Source organism: Gymnoscopelus microlampas (genome assembly GCF_963454915.1).
Source record: "Gymnoscopelus microlampas genome assembly, chromosome: 3".
NCBI classification, from domain to species: Eukaryota; Metazoa; Chordata; class Actinopteri; order Myctophiformes; family Myctophidae; genus Gymnoscopelus; species Gymnoscopelus microlampas.
This window is the reverse complement of record NC_139940.1, coordinates 50,837,752-50,846,823: the sequence shown is the minus strand read 5'-3', so window position 1 is coordinate 50,846,823 and position 9,072 is coordinate 50,837,752.

Below are 9,072 nucleotides of genomic sequence, written 5' to 3'. Positions count from 1 at the left end.
TTCTATTATTCATGAATGTATTTTTTTTTATTGATATGCCATTTATTTATTGTTGGTGTGCCATGATTGCTTTTGTTAAATACATTTAGTATTGAGTATTGAGGCAGAATTGTTTGTTGTACTCAACTGTAGAAGAACAACAGTGGTAACAGTTAGATCCATGGATGTTTCCAATGCATGTTAAAATAAAAGTTGTTTAAGTACATTATTCAGCTTGATCTATACTTAGTATATGAGGATGGCGCACACCATAAATAGCTGATCTCCAAGCTCACAATGCGTTGTGATGTGTTGTGAGCTTTGAGATTCATTGTCAGCTGTTCTTATCAATGATGGACAAAACCTCCTAACTCCACTCAATGATGGACAAAACCTCCTAACTCCACTTGAGCTGGATTTGGGTAAAGTTGTGATAATATAATGACACATGCCAGTATCTGATAATATATAAAGTCACAATACCAAGTTTGATGAGGCAGTATTGCTTTGTTTTGAAAATATAAGGTTTTCTTCATTTTCTGAAAAATGTATATTTTGTTTTTCATTTCCTGAACAATTACCATTTTGGAGTTAGCTGGTTCCGGCCGGACAGCAGAGATATACTACTTTGTTTTTTGCCAAATGTCTCAACTATCTGCATTACTCTCATTCCTTTTATTCTGTCTGGTGATGTTCTTTGGAGGTTATATGAAAGTATCTGAAAGAGATTGAGTGCAATATGATAGTAGATATATGAGATTTATGAATTGCATTGTTGTACACAATTGCCATGTGGTCTAGACAGGAGAATACTATACTTAGCCATAGTGGGAGTAAAGGGAGTAGAAGAAATATGTTCAGGAAAGGAAACAGAATGTAGGCTATACATGTGTGTATGTTGAAAATGTTGTCACAGTGCTCTTTCTCTGCCTCTTTTATTTCCATCCTTGCCTATTAGTACTGTACTGTTGTTGTTGTTGTTGTTGTTGTTGTTATTAGCATACACTACAGCAGTGTTTCCCAACCTTTTTTTCCTGCTAGGGCAAACCTTTCATAGCCAAAAGATCCCAGGGCACACCTAGATATACTGGCCCTCATTTATCAACGCAGCGTATAAACCGGCGTATATTTTTCCATATATTCGGCCGTACACCAACGTCAAAGTCATATTTATCAACACATCCTACACAGCTGATCCGAGCGTACACTTGGTCCCAGCGTTGATAAATGTCACGGCTGAAACCGAGCGTCATTTAAATAACACGCCCTTAAATATTCTCAAAACGCCCCGATTTTACGACATGAAGACGACCAAAGACATGAAAAGCCAATAAGAAACAGCTTCCCCCGCTCGCCACGAAAGCACACGCACACTCCTCGCTCGCTCGCTCTCTCGCTGTCTCGCTCTCTCTCTCACACACACACACACGCGCCCGCCCAACTTTGTCTTTCATGTAGCGTAGCGGTACATGAGACTCGGACGGAATGTAGTGATTCCGTGCCGCCACGTTAATATTGGAGCGTCGGGTTTATATCCTTAACCCAGCCAGGTTGTGTAGCCTACATAACTCTCTATGACATAACTCCATAACATAGGACAAGCTACTGTAAGTTTGTAGACCTCACTGTCCATGAAAAGGTGGCCGGGAGTCCCGGCGCAAAAGCGCTCATATATTTTTGAAAATAGCAGATCTACAAGCTCACAACGCGTCGCGATGCAACGCTGGCTTGTGAGCTTGTAGATCTGCTATTTTCAATACAGACAGATCTACAATCTTATCTGAATGACTGTTAAAGCAGTTTGTTTAAATTACTTTATAAAATGATATATTTTCACAGCAATTATTTATTAGTGTAGATATACACATTTAGGAGTGGATTATGTGTCCAGATGCTTGTCAGACAGTCAGACAATGGTGCTCCGCAGGTCTAGAATGGAATAAACGGTTGCAGCCAACGTCAACAACTGGTCTCGACCAGACGTGAGATTTCAGCCTACGGTAGGATGAAGCCCACGTCAGGATATATTGATAAATGCCGAAAGGTGCGGTGATTACGCCGTACGCTCATTATTCAGGCTGCACCGCGTTGTTAATTGAGGGCCATGGTGTGTATATGTGTATTTTTATATTGATTAAATTATTTTTTTCACTCAACATTCTCCACACTATACCCCATAATGACAAAATAAAAAAGATTGCTTAGATTTTTTTGCAATGTATAAAAAAACGTAAAAGACAAAATCACATGTGCATAAGTAATGACCCCCTTTGCTATGACACTCAAAGTTGAGCCGAGTTTCATCTTGTTTCCACTGATCATCTGGGATGTTTCTATAACTTGATTGGAGTCTGCCTATGGTAAATTAAATTAGTTTGACATAAAGGGTTAGGGTTAGGGTTAGTTCTCTGTGGACCTCTGAGACAGGATTGTATCTACCCAGGTAGCCAAAATTGTTTGGCCCAATTCCGGCCCAGATCCGGCAGGCCGGAAGAAATCACTCGGCCCGGGTCCGGTTGCCGGACTTGGGCCAGACCTGTTTGGAATGACGCCCCAGAATCGGCCCGAGTACACTGGGCCGAGTCCGGCTGCCGAAACTGAACCAGCATTGCCAGCATTGGGCCGGAATCACCCCAATAATATTGCCAGAACTGGGCCGTGCAATTTTTGCCATAACTAGCCCATATGTAAGCCAGAGCTACTCCAATATCTGCCTATGGATAAGCTTGTTCCAAGCTCAGCCATAGGCAAATATTGAAGTGAAGCTCAAACATCAATAAAACAAGTGACACTCAACCATAACATTTAGTATCAGTTTATTACAAATAAACTTTTCAACTTTCAACCTTTTTACGCGGCACTTGGGGTATGTGAGGTGAACGGTGTAATCACTCGCCATGAGATACATCATGCTGGCATAGGTGTCCTCTTTTGGGGGGAGCATGGTGGCGCAGTCGGTAGTGCTGTCGCCTTACAGCTAGAAGGTCCTAGGTTCGATTCCCGCAGGGGATGCTGTGGGCGTGTCCTCTCCTCCGAGTCATCAGTGCCCACCCCCTAGGTGGGGTTGGCGAAAGGGCCTACTCTGTGTGGAGCTTGCATGTTCTCCCCGTGTCTCCTAGGGTAGGTATCCTCACAAAAACATGTAGTAATCCTGGTCACAATACTGCCTCCTCCTGGCCAGCCGGGGCGCCTGATGGAGGGGAAAGGAACTGGTTGGAATAACGTGTTCCTTCCACGTGTCCTCATTTGGGAAGGTCAATACAGGCATGGCTCCAATGGCATGTGCAGATGGTTTCACAGACGGCAGGGCTGAGTGGAGTGGTCTTGCCTGAAGAAAGGTGTTGGGGTCTTCTGCAGACTGACACAAACACAAACAGAAAAAACAAAAAAATATTACAAAAAAATAATGCGTTGCATTCTGAATCTTATAGTCAAATATGAAAATATGCACATTTCTTACCTCAAGAATGTGAGCAGAGCATGTATGTCTTAACTTCATGTGATGGAGACATGTCAGGCGTGCTGCAAAGTTAAAAACATTAATTTACAGCTGCCAGTTATTTAAACAAGCGTATACTTTCATGAGATACTCTGTCAGAAACAGTAATTACCTTTGTCCAGCTGCTTAAGGTCCCACAGCGGATCACTTTGGGTACAAAGTAGGAGTTCCGTCAATCGAGGATTCGTCCCTATGACACAGACAGATAAAGAGAGAGAGCAGGTCAGTTCACATTCCTCCAACGAGGATCTATCCATAACTAGAGAGAGATCACAGAGAGACAACAAATATTAGAATAGTAGAGCCTGGTGTTAACCAGGTAAGATAGATAGATACTTTATTTGTCCTTGCGGAAATTCATTTTGTGCCATCAGGATACAAAAAAAACACATAACATAAATACAAAATACATGCAAACTGGAAAAGGCCACCAGTCATGATTCAAGAGGCATCACATTACATTTTATGCACAGAACTGAGATGGGGTGTGTTTGTTCAGGAGTCCTATACTTGTAGGGACAAATGATCTTGAAGCCCTAGCCTGCAACATTGGCACTGTGTACCGTCGTCCTGGTGGTAAAAGGTGGTATTGACTGTATAACGGGTGCGTTCTATCCCTAGCAATAGCTCTCCCCTTCCTAAGCACCCGGGTCTCATACATTGCTGCCATATACTCTCATGTCGTACCCCAGCTATCCTACTGGATACATTGATGATTTTATGGAGTTTGTTCTTATTAACCAATGATAGTGAGCCATACCAGGAAACAAACCAGAAAGTCAGTGCACTCTCCACGAAGGATCGATGGAAGAGTACCATTACACTTTTTTTCCACATCATACTGTCTCAGTCTGTGCATAAAATGCAGCCTCTGCTGACCTTTCTTATAGATGGCATCAGTGTAGGAATTCCATGTCAGCTTGGAATCAATCGTTGTACCCAAATACTTGTCTTCCTCAACAGTCGCCACCCCATCCCCATCGATAACTATTTGCTGGTCATGAGCACTAGTCCTAAAATCAAATATAACCTCCTTAGTTTTCTTAATATTCAACTGACTGAAGGAAGCACATGCAGGCCTTCTTCAAAGGAATACATTTGCTTACATGTTCCAGTTCTCTGAAGCAGGCGTCAATGAAGGCCCATCTGGGTTGTTATTCAAGGTCCAAGACCTGGGAAACATCCTTCTTGTTGGGTCTGGTCTTAGGCTCTCAGTTGACTCGGCCAGACTGCCAGAAAACATAACAAAAATAAACAATTACAATTTAAAAGTGTAACCTGGCATTACGTTTCTAATAGCAGAAACTGAAGTGTGTCAGATGTTTGTCATTTGTTTGCCAGGTATCAGTGGTGTGTTAACATGAGTAGTAGCTTACTCACTTAGCTCCACTGGCTGCATATCTGTCCTGCAACATTGTAGTGCTCTATGAGGTAAGGGACAAAAAGATAATATACATTAGAAACAATGTTTGGTAATGTCTAGACGCCAATTAGAAATAACTAAGTAATAGTAAAAAAAGGAATTAAACAAATAACCACTGGCAACCACTGGCATATGTATAAATGAGGCTAGACAAGACAGTAGCAACCTTGCAGTCAAGACAAACAGCCAAATATACAAACTACATAAGCCACAATCTAATAAGGGTAATAATACAAATTACTACTACTAATAATAGTCTGTTTTCAACCTGGTGTCCCTATTTTGGACAACATTCTCAATAATGGCCAGCCTATACACACTCACAACGTGTGCCACTGTCTAACGCTACAGTATTCATTGTTGGGACAATGATAATTTGGGACCCTCAGGGTGGTCCCCAAATTTTTTTTTTGGGGGGGGGGTCCCCCGATGACAGTGAAGTGACAATTTAAGGACTTTTAGAGCTTTATATTGCCTCAAAAGGAAATAAAAAGACCATTACTGAATCAAAGGTAAACAACAATACACTATATAAAAACTGGTCAAACATTGGCCAAATTGTCAAATGATATAAGAAAGAGGCAACAATTGTGAAAATAGAGAATATCTATATCAATGGTTCTCAACCTGTCGGTCAGGACCCCAGGGGGTTCCCCGAATGATTTTGGGGGGTCCCCAGTTGACAGTAAAGTGACAATTTAATACCTAACAAAAAGTTAAGAGAGGAAAATGAAATCAAAAAATACCATTACTGTATTAAGTAATAATCAAACTATACTATTATATAAAAACTGGTCAAAATTGGTCAAATTATATAGAGGCTACAATTGTGAAAATAGCAGATCTACAAGCACACAACGCCTCGCAGTGTGAGACATTGTGAGCTTGTAGATCTGCTCATTTCACAATATTTAACAGCGAAACAGACTAGTTAAGCTAAATTGAATGCCTCAACTCCTACAATTCCAAGTGCTTGTCAGGGTGGGGGTCTCCAGTTCAAATATGATCATTTTGGGGGGTCTCCAGTTTAAATAGGATTATTAAGGGGGGTCTCTAGTTCAAACATGAATATTTTGGGGGGTCCCCAGTTCAAATATGATTATTTGGGGGGGGGTCACCAGTTCAAATGTGATTATTTAGGAGGGTCACCAGTTCAAATATGATTATTTTGGGGGGTCTCCAGTTTAAATGGAACCAAATGGACCTGTAAGGGTCCATTTGGTTCCAAATAAGCCTCTGCCATCATGGAACCCTGCTATCTAATATTAGTACAGCTAGCCACAGCTACTACACAAAGCATAGCACATTATGGTAATACTAGACAAAAAACGGTTCTTTCTATCAAAAGGGCATCATACTATGAGCTATCCAACACATTTTGAAGATGCAGTTCCTTTAGGATGTACTGTAAAGACATAAGCATCAGTTAACGTTAGCATTAGCCCCCGTTAGCATCCGTTAGCATTAGCTCCCGTTAGCATGTGTATGCTTAGTATGTATCTAGCTAGCTAGCATGACCTCTTAAAATACACACTTTCTACAAAAATACCACAGACAATAGTCTTAACATATAGGTAACAGTTACATTATCCAGTGGATATGTATTGTTTAAGTTTCACCTACCAAAAAGGAATAAATGAAGTAACTCCATGGTCCTCCCTGCTCCCTCCTCCTGCACTCTGCAGATGCTGTGTGTGAGTCAGTGTGATTGTTAGCTGCCTGACTTCAAACACAAACTGGTTCAGACCTGTTCCAAGGTAGAATATCAAAGGAGATTCTCCCATGGAGCTCTGCTGACTGCTGCATGCAGATCAGAGGAACATATGATGTCACTGACTTAACCTTTGCGCTCAATTGTTTGGACACTTAACACTTGAACTACTGACTCAATAAATATTGTTTTTATGTGATGTGTGAACTACAGAAGGAAGTTACATCTAAAGATTAGATTAGATAAAATAATATATATATATATATATATATATATATATATATATATATATAGATATATATATATATATATATATATATATATATATATATAGATAGATAGATAGATAGATAGATAGATAGATAGATAGATAGATAGATAGATAGATAGATAGATAGATAGATAGATAGATAGAGATGATATTAAGAATTATAATATACATAAGAATATAATATTAATATCAAGAATATAATATTACTATTATATATAGCCTATAGTTGCAGCTGTAGTAGTAATAGTATTTGATTAGATTTTGGTAAAAGATATAAGTAAAATCACAATACAACTTAAACCCAGGATCACTTGTTTCCAATGTGGTCCTGCAGTAGTAGTAGTAGTAATGATGATGATATTAATAATAATAATAACAACAACATCACCAACAACAACAATAATAATACTTTTTTCCCCTTTTTTTAAGGCCTCCCCCTATAAAATAATATAGTAACTCTGCGAAGGAATGTCCAAACAATAAGCGGTGTACATCGTTATTCAGGTCTCAACTTGCTCTACAACATATCCAAAGATGAGCTTGTACGGGTCAACAAACACGGAGAATAAGCGACCGCAGTAAAGGCAGTAAAATTGTGCAATTTACATGCGCCATCGAGCACAAAATCTGTAACGAATCGCTCCAGATATTTTTTTAAAATCCAAAACTTCTCTCAATCCATATTGAGAGTAAGACGGATTTTTTGGCACCGGCCCTGATTTTTTCTGACACTGAAAAAGTTCAAAGTTCAGCAAAAAGACAGCAAAGGTCAACCCTCGTTAAATATTTAGAAATTGTATTTTTCTTCGAAACTCTGGATTTAGACTAATGTGATGACGCTGATTCCAAATATGTAAGTTTTATTTTTCTCGTACAACAGGAAGTGCCTCAAAAGGCCACTTCCTGGCTGGTTTTAGGGTGTTCCAGGCCTGTGATTTCTCTGATATATTTTTTTTCCAAATCTACACATAAAATAATGCTAAAATTCAAAATCATCAAACCCTGATATCAAATCTTGATTTAATTATCCCTTAATTGGCCATGGTTATGGCTTTGCTATCTCGCTCAATATCTCGAATACGATAAGGACTTAGAGTCCACTTTTTGGATATGTTGTAGAGCTGACTGAGACGCACGCTTTGATGTCTTGTTTGTCCCGGTACGACACTTTTTTTTTTCTGACTTAGCCCTTTGGTATGGTCTTAAGGTTTAAGACTCTATGTGCCTTCTGAAAGTGTAAGAGGTCAACTTAGGAGTGTCGCACCGGGACAAACAAGACATCGATGGGTGCGCCTTGGCGAGCTGTACAACATATCTGAAAAGTGGATTCTAAGAACGTATCGCTATGGAGATATATCACTTTATTGCGCATAATAACTTGACATTTGACCCTAGCCAATTAAGGAGAATGGTAAGGCCGTGTGTGAGAAGAGTTATATTGGCGCGTTCGGGGTGACGCACTGACCCAGAATGTGGTGTCCAATTTTGTTTTTACTCCTTTCAAACAGTTTTTCACTATTAGCTCGGCCCCTAGGGGGCGCCGAAACAATCGGACAACAGATTATTGATCAGCTCTTCAACTTCATTTTATGACACTTTTTTTCTAATGGAGCAATACCTTGGATGAACAAGTCTATAGCTTTTTAGCTATAACAAAAAAGCATCACATGGATGCACCTGCGACAAAAAATTAGAAAAAACTTTTTGTTTTGACAAGCAAAATTTTTCTTTGACAAGCACATTTTTTCTTTTTGGACAAAATATAAGACTAATATGCTAGGAACGAGGAATTTTTTACTTTCTTAAAATCCAATTTTTGCAGTGCAATCTGCCAGAAGTTGGCCAAAATCGGGCCGATTGCACACATCCAAAACTGGGCCAAATCTGGCAAAAAGATCTGGCCCAGATCTGGTTCACTTACGGCCTACCGGTGCCGATCATCAGCCAGAACTGCCGTAACTCAGCCGGAATCGGGCCGAGTCGGCTGGCTACCTGGGTAGGCACAGATCTGGGGAATGTTACCAAAAAACTTTCCGCAGCATTGAAGGACCCAACAAACACAGTGGTCTCCATCATTCGTAAATGCAAGAAGTTTGGAACCACAAGGACTCTTCCTAGAGCTGGTCACCTGGCCAAACGGAGCAATTGGGGGAGATGGGTCTTGGGCTCTTGGTCAGGGAGGTGACCAA